Source organism: Planococcus citri, chromosome 4 (assembly GCF_950023065.1).
Source record: "Planococcus citri chromosome 4, ihPlaCitr1.1, whole genome shotgun sequence".
Taxonomy (NCBI): Eukaryota; Metazoa; Arthropoda; class Insecta; order Hemiptera; family Pseudococcidae; genus Planococcus; species Planococcus citri.
In genome coordinates, this window is record NC_088680.1 from 61634289 (window position 1) to 61652830 (window position 18542).

At 33.7% G+C, this 18542-nt stretch overlaps 1 protein-coding gene across 11 annotated transcripts in view; it reads left to right on the forward strand.

Moving 5' to 3' along the window:
* The first annotated feature begins 1168 nt into the window (after positions 1–1168).
* The window catches only part of PMCA (plasma membrane calcium-transporting ATPase 3), a 246445-nt gene continuing 229071 nt past the window's right edge, over positions 1169–18542 (forward strand). For 4 of the 11 annotated variants that reach the window (XM_065363486.1, XM_065363485.1, XM_065363490.1 and 1 more), the window contains exon 1: positions 1169–2023. The gene's annotated coding sequence lies outside the window, so the exon portion shown is untranslated. The remainder of the gene's footprint in view (positions 2024–18542) is intronic. The other 7 variants (XM_065363493.1, XM_065363495.1, XM_065363492.1 and 4 more) reach the window with 3 other exon arrangements.

Consider the following 18542-nt stretch of genomic DNA (forward strand, 5'->3'; position numbering starts at 1 on the left):
TTTTATTCTCAGAACGGTTTCCTCGTTGCTCTTGGGATCAAAATCTTACCATCACATAGTTAGGAAAAATACTCCTCACCCAAAATAGTACCTCCCAAAATCGGTTACCTAATCCCTACGTACCATACTTTGCGTAACCACTCGACAGATTCAGTCACCCTTTCGCCTCATCTTTTCAAACAGTTTCACTCTGGCTGGCATGGCAAAAAAATGAAATTGACGTGTGAGACAAGAGAGGCCATAGGGGAGGTTTTCGCGTCGTATGTCGTGAGATGCGTACCATAAAAAAAAAAAAAAAAAAGGAAAATTCCACAGAGTCGAAAAAAGCATCCCTTATTCTCATCGAAACGTATTCGGAATAAAATCTTTCCGGCTCTTGGAGATGGAATCGGACCAAATGCCAACGTTGTTGCGTATACGTACGTACGTACTATACGAGGAGTAGAGAAAATCTAGGTCATTTTTAAAAGGCCGTATTACGTCGTAGGTACCCTTCTGGCTGTCCCCCCTCCCCTTCTTTCGTGTTGGGCTACTCGAGGGTGGCATGGCAAGAGGTTTACGCACACGAGGTGACCGATCACTTTCTTTTCGCCAATGCGACTCTTATACATATATTCTCTCTGTAGTAAAGTAAGTACGTATCTCTGCCTGTGAGGGGTGAGGGGGGGGGGGGGGGGGTTGTAAAAATATATCTGTATGTCCATGCGTCGTCGTCGTCCGTCTTTAAGGCGCGCATAATAATATGTACCTACATGGGCGATGAATTAACGACGACGACGACGATATATATATACGATATATATATATTGTGTGTGAGGCGAAAATCGCGTCGCGATCGTCGCCCAGATCGGCAGGATTTGGAAGTTGAGCGTTCGAACGTGCGTTTAATTAAGAGAGGATAATTAATATAGCGGCGAGTGAGCGAGAGAGAGAGAGAGAGAAAAGGCAAATGCAAAGGCATATCGGAGCGAGTGAGCGAGTGCGCGAGAGAGGGATCTGTTCGATAGCGTGTTTTATATATATTTGGAAGATAGGCGTTATATTTTTATTATTATTGTTTGTGCGAGGACAACAGCAGCACAGGACGGATGGGACGCATGCGTGCCGGCAGGCAGGCCTTACGCTGTATAAGAAAGACGTCGTCTAGTATAGCACTGTTCGGCGTTCGCGAGTTTTCTACTACTACGCCGGTCCTCTCCCATATCGTAATATTGTGGAAGTGCACCGCGACGCCGGCTATACTAAGTCTTGGTAACGATTATAACGCACTGGCATAATTGTACCGTTTGGGCGCCACTTTCGAGGCACTCCGTCGTCGATCTGCCAGAAAAACAGCTAAAACAGCTGAACAGCTAAACAGCTCAGAATTAGGTGAGCTTTGTGTGCCGTCGACCGTCGTCACTCAATCAAGTCTCTCGCGCTCGCTCAAGTTCGCCAATTTTTATCCGAATCCGAATCCGAATTTTTTTCCAACATTTTTCGACGCTTTCACGTTCTAGTTTCTTTTTTCATCGTCGTCGTCGTCGTGGCCGCCGGATTTACCCGCCGTTTACACGTTTAAATATTTCGTTATATAACGTCGTCGTCCTCGTTATTATATTTTTTTGTTAAATTGTTCTTTTTTTTTACCACTCGCCAAGCTCGCCATCGGTCGTTTTGTTAAATTTTTTCAATTTGTCGACATCCTCGGCCCCTGCCTGCGGTTCGCATGATTTAAAGTAAGCAGTGCGTTGTGCGACGTTTCAAGTTCGCGATTTTGTTCGCTATACCTTATACTGCAAAGGAGGAAGCAAAAAAAAAAAAAATTTCCATCTTTGTCAATCTTGCTCTACCCAAAATACACACACACGTATTATACCTTGTATAACCCACACACACACAGCGTTCGTGAGTAATTTGTTGTTTGTTGTTAATATCTGTATATCCAGGCACCTGTACCCAGTTCGGTGTTCCATCCAACGATGACGTCGACGTATCATCATTCGTAGAATCATTGTTGAATTTTGTTCGCTGCTGTTTACCGGTGAGTGTGACATTTACACGTTTATATACTCGTAGGTACCGCATCATCCGCGTATCACTCTGGCCAGCGTTCATGCTAGTTTTAGTATCGCCCTCTCGAGCCACCGAGCAAGGTTCTCGTACACGTAATGATATTTTTAAATTGACCAAAATATGGAAACAAGCCAGACTATACACCGAGCAGCCAGACGAATAAGCTAAGTTTTGCATCGCGAAATATCCACCACCGTAGAACGGCGAATCGATGAAAAAAAAGAGATGAGGTGGTCTGGGGGGGGGAGAACATTCCTGGAATCGAAATCGAGTCGATGTTGAGAGATATCGATTGGTTCTGATTGGCTTTTAGGTGCAGGGTGGATGTGGAGAGATACGAATTGGGGAATAAATCTGTATTAGGGATGCCTGCATGGATTTAGGAGAGACCTAGAGTGTAAAATTGATCATTATGTGTAAAAGGGTGCAGTACCTGTCTGATTAGAGCAATACGTATGCCTCGAAATGTCACAGATTTGTTCTAAAAGGATAGGAAACCGAGTAGGTGTAGGTAAATGGATTTCTATAAACTTTGTGTGTTTTTCTAGGTCAAAAAGGCACCATATTTGACGATACTGAATCTTATTTTCAGCTCGGAAACTCGAAATACCTAAGTATACGCAACCATTTGATATAAATTTCACACCTTGTCAAATTTCTCGAATTTGAAGATACAGCTGCTTTACTTTGGTGTATTCTTGGAGACAATAATTTTGAAAATTGCGTTTTGTGAAGCTGTTCAAGATAAAGGGCGAGGTGTCTACTACGAGTAAATTGACCTATCTCAGAATTTCATGAGCTTTTTTCTCAGTTCTATCGTACTGAGGATTGAATAAGATGACGTAGGTATGTGTTCAAGGTCGTGTTGTACTCATTCAAAAAATTTAGTTTGCTGAATGGAGAGATTCGAGGATCAAAGATTCTCGTATTGTGAGGTTGAATTCGGGTGTGATGTTTTTGGAAGAAAATCAATACCTGATCAAACTTTGTGGAGTGATGTTCAATTTAATGTTTCATTTTTACATGTGCTTTTATGATTTCCAATAGGTGAATAGGAACGTGACTTTGTTAGAATGAATACCATATAAAATGTGGATTCAAAAACCAAGTTTATGGCAACTAAACTGAACAAATAATCAGGATCAGTGCAGCATTGCAACCGAAATTTTCATTTTCAGCTCATCAAGAAATAATTGATAAAGCAGAACATCTGGCCTAGGTTTGAAAATTGCTCGATTGCATCCTAGAAGGGATATCTAAGCAGATGCATTTTTTTTGGCTTGGCAGCTGTTGTTTTTGAACTACATAGTTGAATGGAATTTCAAATATTAAATCATTATTCAAAATTTCAAAGTTTCTGATCCTCTCATTTTTAAAAATGAATTCAAGACCTTTTGAGAGTCAGGAGGTGTTTGGGAAATTTATTTTAAGTTCTCCATGTGTCTAAATCAGTGACTGTTTCAAATTATCTGATCATGAAATTGTGTCGAGGAGATCCTGAAGATCTTAGCAAACTGTGAATCAATTCTTCAGTCGATTTAATTCTAATTTTCAAGTTATTTTTAAAAAAGAATCGAACTCTGAATCGATGACTCCTGTATATCAACTCTTTTTGCTCAATTTGAACGAATTGTTCACCAATTCCTTCGTCCCTCGTAACTATGCAGTACCTTCTTCTGAAGCATCAGTATAAGAAAAGAGTAATCGAATTCAATAATAAATTTAAAATTATTCCAGTGATGTAGATACTACATAATTTGAACCCTTAACGCCCTAAAAAAGTTCAAAGCACCCTCAAAGGAAAATTTGTTTTATCAAAGCACAGAATTCAATTCCTTTTTTATATATATCTTCCTCTTGCATTAATTTCAAATTATTACTAAATAAATTTCAACAAATTTTCAACATTTTTGAGCTTTCACTATCTACTTAATACACAAATATTTTTTCTATTAGAAATGCATATTTTTTCAAATTTAGTTGAACACCTACATTTTTTTTACATGAAATTCCAAAAATTTCATTTTTTGCCAGCATTAATTTCAAAATTTCAGAATGAAAATTTTCGAAGTCGACTTTCCCCCTCCCCTCCCTCCCTAAAATATTTGAGATCGTCTCATTTCAATTTTATTATAATTTGAAAATCTTTCCTCGTGAGACGTTGAAATTTTTCTTTTATGAGCTTTAATTTTTTTTTTTTAATTTGATGCATGAAACTGGAAAACATTTTCATGTGATGAAATTATTATTGTTGCAGATTTCCATTAAGTTGGCCTTTAGTTTCGGTTTGCAAGAGTTAAGTAACTTGAAGTTGAACTCAAGTATTTGGCTCATAACTTTAAATTCTGAAAAAATATAAATTATGGGATCCAATTCCTTGGGCTTTTATTATTAGGCTAGTTTTTTTTTTTTTTTTTTTTTTTTAGCAAAAACATGAATTTTGATACTGGAGTTATTTTGCAAATGAAACAGCCAAAACATTAAGTTGATCTGGAGGCAGAGTGAAATATTTTATGATAAAAATAAATAGGATCAAAGTTGTTGAAAACCAACTAAATTTCCCCTTAGTATAATGCCATTAGTTTTTTTTTTCTAGGAGGCTTGAGATAATTGCAAAACACTGGAAAATTTTTAAATTTGAAATAGGTTGCTCAAAAAGGTTGAACTTATCTGAAAAAGCTGAATTTCTGTATCAAAAATGATCACAGCCAAAGTTGAAGGAAATTAAATTTTCAATTATTTATTTCTCATTTATTTTGCATGCTTTTTTTTTGAGGAGGACTTCACTTATGAAATATATATTAGAAAAAAACTTCAAGTTTTGAATTTTAAAATGAAATTATCAAAACTTTGAACCACTTCGGAGGCTGAACGAAGGGTTCTACAGCAAAAATAATCGAAACCAAAATTGAAGAAAATTGAATTTTTAGCCACTCGTTCCTCTTTATCATGCATTTTTTTTCTAGATGGCATCAGTTTTGAGATATACGAGGCTTCATTTTTGAGTAATTTGCAAAAACCTGCAAAATTCTGAAATTCTAAATGGAATACTCAAGACTTTGAGCCACCCTGAGGGCTGAATCTCTGCATCAAAAATGATTATACTTTGCCAAAAATGTTCAATAAAGTGTTTTATGTTTAATAAAGTTTTTCTTTTGGGGCTTCATTTGGAAGATAATGAATTTACAAAAAAAAAAACATCTGCAAATTCTAAAATATTAAATTTTAAATCTCCAAATTTTGAAGTGTTTTGGAGACTAAACGAAAGATTTTGTAACAGAAATTATCAGAACCAAAGTAGAAGGAAATTGATTTTTTATTTTTGTAAATCATTCGTGTTTCATTAATTTTCTTCCAAGAGGCTTAAATTTGTGAAATTTTCATTAAAAAAGCTACAAAATCCTAAAATTCTATGGAGGGTGCTTCAAATTTTGAACCATTATGGAGGCTGAAAAAAGGGTTCTATACTAACTTGAGTTGTAGAAAATTGAATTTTCAACCATTTTGGTATGTTTCATAAATTTTTCTCATAGAGTCTTCGTTTTTGAGATAATTGCAAAAAAAATGTCGATTCTAAAATTTGAAGTAAGATGCACAATATTATTAAGTGCTGTGGAGGCCAAACTGAGATTTCTACGATAAAAATGATGATGCCCAAGGTTTAAAAAAAATCAAATTTTCAATCATTTATATCCCATCAATTTTTTTTTCAGAAGGCTTAATTTTTGAGATACCTATTTTCAATAAAATCCAAGTTCTGACATTTTAAATCCTATGCTCAAATTTTTTGAAATGCTCTGGAGCCTGAACAAAAAATTCTACTGCAAAAATTGTGAGAACAAAGTTGTAGAAAATCTGACTAAGTTATAAGTTTCTAGATACCATTAGGTTTTTTCAAGAGGGGGGGGGGTAATTTTTGTGATTTTTTTCCAAAAAAAAAACTGTAAATTCTGAAACTCGAAATAGGATGCTCAAAACTTCGAAATGCTCTGGAGGATGAATAAAGAATATTTTACGACTAAAATAAAGTGGGCCAAAGTTGTAGAAAATTTAATTTTCAAGTCTCTTACGCTGTTAGATTTTTTCGAAGAGGCTTAATTTTTTACACACCTGCCTATTTACAAAAATTAAAAAAATCTCTCAATTCTGAAATTTGAATCAAAATGCTCGAAATTTTGAAAAGCGCGGGGGGGAGGGAGGGGGCTGAATGCGGGATTCCACTGCAAGAATGATTGGAACCATAATCGAAGAAAATTTAATTTTCAATGAGATATTTTTAACAACAACAAAAAAAAAACCACTGAATTCTGTGATTTGTTGAAATAAGATTCTCAAAACTTTGAAGTGCTCTGGAGGCCAAACCGAGGGTTTTACAACAAAAATAAAATGGGCGATTCATTTTTTTCTAGGATTCTGAACTTTTGAAATATATTTTAGAAAAAACTGCTGCTTCTGTAAAATTCCAAGTGAAGGGCTCAAAATTTTCTAAATCCCACTGGAGGAAATGTACGAGTATAACAATAGATTTAGCTACAAAAATGATCAGAATCAAAGTTTAAGATCATCAAATTTTCAATACCTAATTCAGATGCCTTTTTTTATAGAAAGGGGGAGGGGAGGAGAGGGGCTGAACTTTTGAGATAAGTACATATTTGGGAAAATCTGTCACTTGATTCTGAAATTCGTGATGGAAGTCTAAAAACTTTGGAACTCTTGAGAAGCTGAAAAAAGGGCTTACGATAAAAATGATAAGATCTGAAGTTGTAGAAAATTAAATTTCCAATCTTCTCCTTGCCACTATTTTTTTGAGGGGGGAGGGGGGACTTCATTTTTGAAATGTTTACAAAGAACTTCAAATTTTGAAATTTTTTCTTCTTGACTTCGATTATTTTACTGCCTCAAAACCTCAAATTCGTACTCGTGTTTTTTTCGATTTTTCAAAAGTCCACAGCAGGACAGAAAATTGAGTAATCAAGCTGAAAAAATAAGCAGAAAAATGTACCTAAACGAAGGGAGGGGAAGGAGGGTATCTTTGCCAAAAATTTGAAACAGTCTGATACTACAAAAATTATTTCATTTTTTGGTTTTGATTTTCTGAACAATTATTTCTTCACATTCCAACTCGGGCATTTGTGTCAATTCACCCCCCCCCTCCTCCTCCTCCTCCTCCTCACAATTAATTTCTCTCACAGGTAGTCAATCATCCTCGAATTTCACATCAAATAAATTTACCAGTTAGGACACCCTGTATACACCAGCCACGACAACTACACCTCCATCAATACCGATGGAGGTGACCAGACATCCAAATAATGGCACGCGCCAAGTACCTCTATCTACCTGCCTTCTGCAACAAAAAAAAAACCACCTAACCAATCTATAAAATTGTTTATTAGCTACAATTGTCGCGAGCTGCCTCTCTATACTTTCACTCGAGTAGAAAAATAATGGTAATTTGCATAAATTAATTCGCGCACCGTAACCACCGCCATTTATTGATCGCGCCTTCAAGCTTAGGTTTTAGCTTCGTACACGTAGAGAATTTTTTCGTTGCTCGGCTTGGTTTGGTTTGGCTTGGCTCACGAACTTACACAGCACGAGCTTTCTCTCTATATTGTACCTACAATCCTAACGTACTATAAGCTGTATTCATCGGTCAGATTTTTATTTATTCTTTCGCCAAATACCTGACTGGGTATCTGGCTGAAATACATTCATAGGTAGGTACTATATATATGAGGAATTGGACTCGGGAAAAAGAAAATCCGCGCCGATACGTTTGTTTCAAAGTCAAATTAGCCTTGAAAAATTTAAGCTTTTTTTTTGGGTTGGTTGGCAAGATAAACGTACGCTATTGATTTATTTTAACCGGCTTTCACGAGGGACCAGCCCATCGGGACTTGGTTTTGCTATCTGTAGGCTAGAAGTGCTTCTTTATTCTTTTTCCTTTTTATTTTATTTTTTTTTACCATTTATATTCATGCAAACGAGTATTACCTTTATATGGGCCGAGGAGTATCGGACGTGAATTATTTTATCGTACCAAATGCTTACTTAGGTGTGGTTTTATTTTTCACGTGGTTGCCAAGAGGTTTAATTTTTCTTTTCTCGGCTGCAGATGCGTTTTGCATCCACCTATCGCTGAAAATATATCGATTACTAGCTACTTTTATGCTATATGAGCTCGGAAATGAATTATACGAGTAGGGTTTAGCTATATTATGGTATCGAGAATTCGATGCATACGAGCTCGTGTATGACGTCATATGTGTACTACATATATTCGAAATGTTATTTCGCTCGCGTCTTCTTCGTACAATATCTAGATACTGCATGGAGCAGATTCGATTTTAAATCTTTTAAAACTCTATTCGCGTAAGCTTATAAGGTTGCCAAAGAATTAAAATGCTAATGCACGACGAGTCTAGAGTACACAACTGTGTGAATTATTGTGGTCGAAATGGAATTTCGGAATAATTGGACATCCCATCGCCCTCCCCCCCTGCTCTAGCTCGTATTCCACATTCCACGATATTTTGTAAATACCGAATATATCGGATTTTTACGCTCTAGTTGTAAATTTGGCAGAATCAAAAAAACGTTATTTAGAATTTCACGAATACATTTCGTTTCGTTTACCTTCGTCGTCAAATTTTATCCTATTAGGTGTCGTTGTAGGCGATATAGGTATAGTTTGGGGATGAAAAAAAATGTAGGTAGGTATTTAAAAGCTTAAGTATGTGCGTAAACCAGGTAGAGGTATACTAATTACATTTTACTTGAGAAGATTCGCAAGTGTTTTAATGTACGTGTAGGTAGGTGGGTATAGCCGAAAGTACGTAGATGGAGCAAAATTATGTAACCTTTAAGTCGTAAAAAAGGTCACGTTGGAAATTTCTCTACGGGGTGTGTGAAAAGAGATTCTCGTCGAGCCTTGGACACTGTACACTTTTGTAGCATCGAGAACTACGAGTATAACTACGTGTGGTTTATTTAAGGTTAACCTATTTTAGCTCATTTTACATCATTTTGTAAATATAGCTGGCGAATGTTTACATTGATAGGAGTATTTTGCTTGTTTGCAAAATGTTAAAAGGATATACTGGACTAACTACATATAAGGAGACTCTATAAAAATTAATAACTTTCGTATCTGTGACGATATCTAGGTACTTGGGTCAGTTTCAAGGGGAAATGTGACTATAGGAATGCAAAAATTTTATTTAAACGTTAAAAAATTATTTAAAAATTGAAATGCTCTCAATTTTCTTTTTAATTTATATTTTTTTTAAATATCTATTAAAATAAATTTGGTGTATTATTTAGAGAGTCTTTTCCATCGTTCATTTTGCTATTTCGAACAAGGCCTTTGAATTTGAAGGGGAAGATTATCATTCTATTGTTCATCTTTTCCTTGTACCTAAATTCCTTTATTCGTTAAAATTCAACTTTCTTTTTTCCTTTCACTGTCCTCGAAATGAGTCACTATAGACTATAATCGATATTTTTTGTTTCGTTTATTTGAAAATTGAAGTAAAAATTTATGAATGAAATATTTTTTAGTTCAAAGTTTGAATTTAAATGAATTAAAAACTAGTCAATTTTTACTTCTGAGTACATATTTAAAATGAGTGAAAAATTTTTAATTTCATTAGCTACGAAATAGAAAAGAAGAAATTAATTCAATTAATGCATCATTGAATTCTGTCCCTTCCCCCTACCCCCTCCTCCTCCTCCTAATTATTAGAATTTATTATTTCTCAAAAAAAAAAATATTTAAGCCACTGAAATTGATTTCTTGAGATTTGGAATTTTTCAAAATTCAAAATGGTACATAATTTTTGAATTTTTATAGCAGGTCTTGGAAAATTAAAAATCTATTCTTCGAAGTTTTGAAGTTCATTTATTGAATATTGGAATTAAAAAAAAATTGAGGCATTATTAAAATTGATTTTAAGGTGTTTTGGTTGATTTTTGAACACAAATTCTCGTTTGATGAGCTGAAGTTGATTTTTCGGATTTTGGAAATTAAAATAAACTCTCCTTTGAGGCGTTAAAATTGGTTTCTTGAATTTTGAACGATTATTGAACTTATAAAATCTTTTTTTGGGGCATGAAGTTTATTACTTTAGCTTAATTTTTAGTATATTTTCGGAAATTCAAATTATCAAACATTCAAAATCTTTATTTTTTTTTGAGTTTTGGGTAGTTTTTGAGCATTGGAAATACTTTTTTGTAGTACTGAAGTTAATTATGTACCTACTTGAATTTTGAAAATTGAAAAAAATTCTTTCATGTGGCTTTGAAGTTTATTTCTCGAGATTTGTTGGATTTTTGCAAATTGAAGTTGACGTTTTGAGTCTTGGAACAATTTAAAGTTTTCTTTGAGGCACCCTAGTTGATTCATTGGGTTTTGGGTAGATATTAAAAACAATTCTTCTTGAAGTACCTGAGCTGATTTTTTGAATTTTGACAGATTTTTAAAACTCAAAATTTATTTTATTTTATTTTATTTTACAATTTAGGTCTCTCCAACAGCTAAAGCCAATTACAGGAGAGACCATTTACAATTAAAGATATAAGACTATGATTTGCTCCAGAGAGACAAGTTTGAGAAATACAAAAATATAAAAGCGAGCAAAAAGGAGAAAAAAAAACAAAAGGAATATTTACAAATGTAGTTCTTCCTATATATAAAAGAGAAGATAAGAAATAAGCAAAAAGGTATAACACCAAACAGAAGAGATACTTATAAAAAAAAAAAAACAAAAAAAAACAAAACATATAAAACCAAAGGAAAAGATACAGATTATGAAATGGTTCACAAACAGCTCCCATTGCACCCCCACTCCTACTCCCATGCCATCCTCACCGCACGCCTGAAAGCAGATCTACCCATACTAAAAATATCAGCATCTGCACACCTACAGAGGAAAGCGTCAGAGATACCCATGACATTGTTCATAGGAGATACCTTCATCCTAAATGTGTTGTAACTGTTTAAGGAGAATATTTTTTTCTGCCTGGAGTGGATTTTTGGGGCCAAGAAATTGATTTTTCCCAAAAGGTTACTGTCATTTATGTTGCAGTGGATGAGATCATATAGAAACATTAATGCAATTGTTTCTCTTCTTTTTTCCAACGGATCCACTTCAAACCCTTCCAAAAGCTCTTTTTGTGATAGGTCATAAGGATAATACTCAAAAGTCTTTAGATATAGGTATTTCAAAAATCTAGTTTGAATTTTTTCAAGCTCTTTTATAAATTTTTTAGTATGAGGGAACCAAACTAGTACACCAAACTCCAGAATTGACCTGATGAAGGAGAAGTATAGGACTTTGCGTGTGCTTATTCTCTTAAAGTGCACTAAGTTTCTGACAACAAAATAGGCCATCCTCCTTGCCTTTGCTATCACAATGTTAGTGTGATACTTGAAAGTAAGTCCCACATTAAGGTTTATACCCAGGTCCCGAACAGTAGTTAAACGACAGAGTTCTTCCCCACTAACTGTGTACTTATATTCCAAAAGAGTTTTTTTTTGAGTAAATGTCATTGTTGCACATTTAGAAATATTAAGGGGCAGTTTGTTCTCAATACACCATTTTACAAACATATCCAAATCTGCTTGAAGACCCTCACAATCCTTTATATCTTGGACTTTCTTGTATATCTTAGCATCATCAGCAAATAGCTCTATTTCAGAATTACCTATCACAGATGGAAGGTCATTTACAAATAAAAGAAAGAAAAGGGGACCTAAGTTGGAACCCTGGGGAACACCCGATGGACAGGAGTAAATACTAGATATTTTATTTTTGTAAGAGACATATTGGGTTCTACCATTAAGATAAGACCAGAACAAGTTACACAACTCATTGGAGAAACCAAGTCTAGCTAGTTTTTGAATCAGTATCCAATGGCTGACACTATCAAATGCTTTTTTAAAATCTGTATATATTGCATCTACTTGAGCACCACCATCTAGGGAGCTTAGACTATATTCGACAAAGTTCATTAAATTTGTGTTGATTGATCTACCCTCAACAAAGCCATGCTGGTTTGGTGAAATAATATTCTTAATTTTAGGATATAGCCTGCCATATATCACCATTTCAAACAGTTTTGCCCGCGTAGGAATTAATGAAATAGGCCTATAGTTTATAACATTTCCTGATGCCTCTTTTTTAGGAACAGGTATGACTTTTGAGCATTTCCATCCAGTTGGGAACTTGCTCTTCTGGATTATCAAATTGAATATATAGGTAAGGGGCTCAATCAGAAAATCTCCCACTCCTTTGTAGACATACGAGGGTACATTGTCTGGACCTAGCGAGTGTTTATTTTTGAGCTTTGAGATGGCAAGATCAACTTCTTTCACCATACATACTAAGGTGGTACCTACACTCCTGGGAGGGTTGAATCACACACTATGTTGTCAGTATTATCATCTTTTATATAAACTGACTGAAAGAATTCGGCAAATGAGTCAGCAATATCGTCCACTCGTCTCTCTATTCCATGAATATCAACCATAATATCAACCGAGTCATTTTTAGAGATTCTTTTTGCATTTACCTCTTTCCAAAAATTTTGAGGATTGGCATTATAGTTCTGTTCAAGTCTAGAATTATAGTCCTCAAGAGCAATTTTAGTCATATTTTTTGTTTCCTTTCTTAGGCTTTTAAACTTCTCCTGGTGCTCAAGCAGACCAGTTTTAATAAACAACTGTCTAGACCTCTCCTTATCTTTCAATTTTTTAATAATCTCCCGACTGAACCAGGGGGGATATTTTGGCCCATTTCCTTTCTTCTTTCCCCTAAAAAACGGTACATTTTTTCAGGGTACTAAAGTTACCTAATTTTTTGATTGCTTGAAGATTTTTGAAAATTCAAATGTGTAAGGGTAAGGGCGCCTAATATGGACTGGTTTTTTGTTTTTGATTGCCGTGGCCGCTGTAATTGAGCTAAAAACTTGGTTGATAGCTCAAAATGTACCTACATCTATCTAGTTTCATATTCCAAAGCCTCAACATTTTTGAGAAATTTCAAGTGTGTCAAAAATATCATTTTCTGAAAAGTGTCAAAAATCAAAAATTGGATTTTGGGTTCCTAATATGGACTGTTTTGAAAAATCAAAAAAAAAAGCGCTGAAATCTCCTAAAAATACGTTCAATAGCTGAAGCACTGTTAAAATATGTTTAATTAAGACAATATGAGTAAATTCTAAGTGGGCCAAATGAATTTTTTCCTGAAAGTAGTCAAAATTTGAAAAGTCGATTTTGGGTTCCTAATATGGACTAATTTATCATGAAATTAACTAAACCCATAACAAATGTACACCAGTCCATATTAGGCTACTCTATAATTTTGAACTTTGAAAAATCATAAGTATATGTACCTTGAATAATTCCTAAATTGTCTTGATTGATTCAGAAAACTTCACCACTTCTTAATAATAATAATGAAAAACATTATAGGGTGTCCCCGGGAAATTTTTCGAGAAGCCGAATTTTCTAAACACATGAAAAACATTTTGAGGTTCTCAATTTCGTTTTTTCCCTCTAGAATTGCGAGTTTTGACTTTAGGGAGTTGATTTTGGTCTCATTGTGTTTTTCTGTGAAAAATACATCAGATTAAGCTTGTACCTGCCAGGTAGTGCTAATAACCACCGAGATTGGGCATCAGTCCATATTAGGCACCAGTCCATATATAGCACCCTTACCCTTATTTGTGGCATTGAAATTGATTTTTTTGAGTTGAGACTAATTTTAGACAATTAAAAAGATGATTTTTGACAAATTTTAGAACATTCGAAATCCCTCTTTGGAGCACTGTAATTAATTTTCCAAGTTTTGACACTGTTTAAAAATTCTTCATTTTTCTGTGGTTCATTTTTCGGGCTTTTGTTATTTAAAAAAAAATCTTGTGTAAACATGATTTCTTCATGTTTAAAAGATTTCTGAAAAATCGAACATCTCATGAAGTTGATTTTTTGTTTACGGGCTGGTTTTTATAGATTGAAAATTCTCTTTTGGAATACTGAAGTTGACTGCTTGATTTTTGGAAAACTTTTTAAAGATCAATATTTTTATTTCAGATACTGAGGCTAATTTTTTGTGTTAGCCAGATTTTTGAAGATTGTGGTAAATATTTAGTTATTTTCTTCTAACAATGAGTATTATCGAGTGCATGTACAAAAATATGTGTTCTAAGAAATCTAACCTTTGATGAAATTTATTAAAGAAATAGTTCCATCGTGGAAAAATAATTTTGAAAATTTCGCTCGTATAAAATTTTACTGTAGAGGAATAGATAAAAGTAGGAAGGAGGGATACAAAGCGAATCAAAATTTCAATTCATCTAAAATTTCGACAATAAAAACTCACGTATCGAAAACTGAAATTAACAAATTGTTAAAATTAAACACCCGATCACTCTTTAGAATTTTTTCCCTCATAATCCATCGTTAATTCGTATTTTTAATTCAGCGAAAATAATTATACTTAATTACTCTCTCACTCGAAGTAATTAAATTGGACGTTAAATCGTCTTCACAATAAAACATCGAGCTTTTATACCTCTAACCTACGTACGTAGACGGCCTTAAGAAATAATTGGAAAATATAGAAACAGTATTATACAGCGAGCTATAGCAGCGGATCGATAAATGGAACATGGCTGTCAAAGTCTCGAAGATATTCTCAGCTACTATAATACTATATTTCTCCATGTACACCATCGTCGTCAGATCAGAATATTTTATTTTTACGACTCTATTGAACGGTATAGTAAATCTGGCTCTTGTGCGCGAAATTTATGGGCTGAAGAGAGTTCTTTAAGGTATATATATTTTTTCCAGCAGATGAAAGAAATGTAGTAGAGTAAATCGGATTATTGACGTAATGAATAGTATAAAGCGGGTACTCTTATTGCCTGGCATGGTTCTTTGTAAAAGTTAACACGATGATATACGATTCGAATAATTACACTGTATGCTACGTACTTACGTAGGTTATAGGTACAGACACTGAGTTAAAAATAGCACCTTTAATCGAAATTTGAAACAGACTGGTAATGGGTTTTAAATGGTTTCGCGTGTGTTTTATTATTTCATTTTTTTTTTGTTTTTTTTGAATGCAAAATTATTGAACTTGAGAGTGTCCGAGTATTTTTAAAAATATGAACTGAATAGTTTTTATACATTGTACTCGATACTCGTGTTACGAGTTCTAAGAGATGGGCCGGGAGAGAGGGGGGATGGATTCCAAAAAATCGTCAAAACAGAAAAAATTGTTAAGCTTTTCACTTGTAAATACGAGACTAAGTTGCTGTATATGGCTCATTAAATTAAATAAATAAATAAACAAATGAGTAATTCTCAAAAAAAAAAAATTTTATATGCATTATTTTGAAAAACAAAAATTATTTTTTGGAAAATTTCAAATGGGAATCATTGGCATAGGTGCCCCAGATGCCTTTTCTAGTGTTGGCCTCAATTCAATCCCCCCCACAGTGGGCGCTGACCCCCTAAAACGGTGATAATTAGCATTCAACCCCCATCGATGTGTAATATGTAGATTAATATGTTTTCGAGGTCGTAGAATTCGAATCTGGAGTTCTTTTTTTTTGTAGAGGTGGAAAAAGAGAACTGTAATTTACCAAGAATTACCTGTAATTTCCAGAAGTTACCGGTATTTTCCCAGTAATTACCAGATTATCAAAAATTACCAGTAAAATACCAGAATTGACCACTAACTCACTAAAAATTTGAAATCACCTGTAATTTACCCAAAATTAACATAACTGTAATTTACCAAAAAAAAACGTGATTTACCAGAAATTACCCGTAATTTACCAGAAATTACCCGTAATTTACCAGAAATTACCCGTAACTTACCAGAAATTACCCGTAATTTACCAGAAATTACCCGTAATTTACCAGAAATTACCTGTAATTTACCCGAAATTACTTGTAATTTACCAAAAATTACCCGTAATTTACCATAAAAAAATAACCCGTAATTTACCAGAAATTACCTGTAATTTACCCGAAATTACTCGTAATTTACCAAAAATTACTTGTAATTTATTAAAAACTACCTGTAATTTCTAAAGGTTACCGGTATTTTAACAGTAATTAGTAATTACCATATTATCAAAAATAACCAGTAAAATGCCAGAAATTATCAGTAACTTACTAAAAATTACCTGTAATTCACCAAGAACTACCCGTAATTTACCAAAAATTTTCCATAATTTCTCAAAAATTACCTGTGATTTCTAAAAGTTACCAGTATTTTACTAGTAATTACCAGATTATCAAAAATTACGTAAAATACCACAAGTTACCAGTAACTTACTGAAAATTACCCGTAATTTACCAAAAATTACCCAAAACTTATCAAAAATTACCACATTATTGAAAAATTATCTGTAATTTACCAAAAACCACCCGTAATTTACCAGAAACCACCCGTAATTTACCGAAAATTATCCGTAATTTACCGAAAATTATCCGTAATTTTCCGAAAATTATCCGTAATTTTCCGAAAATTACCTGTAATTTACCAAAAACTATCTGTAATTTCCAAAGGTTATCGGCATTTTACCAGTAATAACCATATTATAAAAAATAATCACTAAAATACCAGAAATTACCTGTAACTCACTGGAAATTACCCATAATTTACCATAAATTACCCGTAATTTACCAGAAATTACCCGTAATTTACCAGAAATTACCCGTAATTTACCAGAAATTACCCGTAATTTACCAGAAATTACCCGTAATTTACCAGAAATTACCCGTAATTTACCAGAAATTACCCGTAATTTACCAGAAATTACCCGTGATTCACTAGAAATTGCCAGTAATTTACCAAAAATTACCTTGAACTCCAAAAATCGATTCATTTCTGATTTTCGATTTCGTATACTTAATCGATCATGCTCGCAAATTTTTATCTGTTTTGAATTGTTTCGTTTCATCATTACTTCGCAAAAATTGACCAAAATTACGTTCTTCTTCTCAAAAAGCCATCCTTTGAAAACCGATTCTTTTATTTTCGATTTCGATCAGAAGCAGTCATCGATCTTTTCAAAGATGATCGAGGAGTCTTATTTGCGCAGTTTTTAATGGAATTGTTGTGAGTTTCTTCCAAAATCGTCACTTGCAAAATTACCTATGCAATTTTTCCATTCAATTTGGCTGCCGTTTTGTCAACTTTGAGAGGATATGAAACTGTACTTTGCTTTCTTGTTGAGTTCAGTCTTCCTTGAAGCGATCTTCTGAGAATGAATTCTGTAAATTATCTTCATTGTATATAGCCTAGTCAACTCAATATTTTTTTTTATTTTTCAAATTTCTGAGTTTAATGCGTGGATTTTTTTTTTACAAAAACTCGTGGGAGGTATTTTTTTTTCTTTAAAAAAATGACCTATTTTAGTAGCATTGGGTAGTGGTTATAAACATATACTAATCAGATGTTGCATGAAAAACCATAGGTATACCTACTCCAGTAATTTAGGACGTAAATTTTTGCATCGTGAGCAAATGAGTATAAGTTTTATGCATTTCGTACGTAGAGGTATACTTTCTACGAATAAATGAGCATCTACTTTTAAAGTGATTATATCTCTACCCCCCTGGTTTATTTATTTGGAGCGAGGTGTTAATAAAGTCTGAAATACATAAATGCCAGTTTAAGTATATCTTAAAAACTCACCCAAGTAATTGCCAGCTCATAAAAATATTTCGCCTGTAATAAATTCGACATTTGAATAACTTGTGGAAAATTTACGACGACGTTGGAATGAGTAGGGGTAGACGAGCATAGATCCAATATCCATTTCTACGAGTATGTGCAGTTTCCATGAAAAAAAAATTCCAAGTTGGTATGCATAAATTTCATGTGTTAGGAATTCGAGTAGGTAATTGACCTGTCTCATTAGTTATAACAGCACATTTATTTTGACGAATTAATTTTTAAATAAGTATTAGGTAGCTATACCCATTTATAGGAAAAAAAATTGTCAATATTCCATATCATTAAGGGCGCATGAACGATAAACCTAAATCATCGCTCATCGGTTAAGGAACTCTCTCGTTTGTGAAGTATACCGACGACGACGACGAAGAAGAATTGCACGATACGATAGTATAACCACTGAACGATAACGTAAATATTTAATGAATCAACGATTAAGATAATTTCGCTTCGAGTTTTATTCAAACATTTCCCAATTACGTGTATATTTACTGTGTTATTTAAATGCGACTACTTATATTGTGAAAAATATTACAGAATGAATGAAATTCGAAAAAAAAAATAATTCCACAGTAAATAAATTAGATATTCGTGCTGTAAAAAATGTCATTTTGTTCGGTATGGTAGCTGCTCTATACCGTAGCATGTAATTGTTTCTTTTTTTTTTTCAAAATGAATTTCGTGTATGAAAAATTAATTCAAAGATGTAGGTACATAATG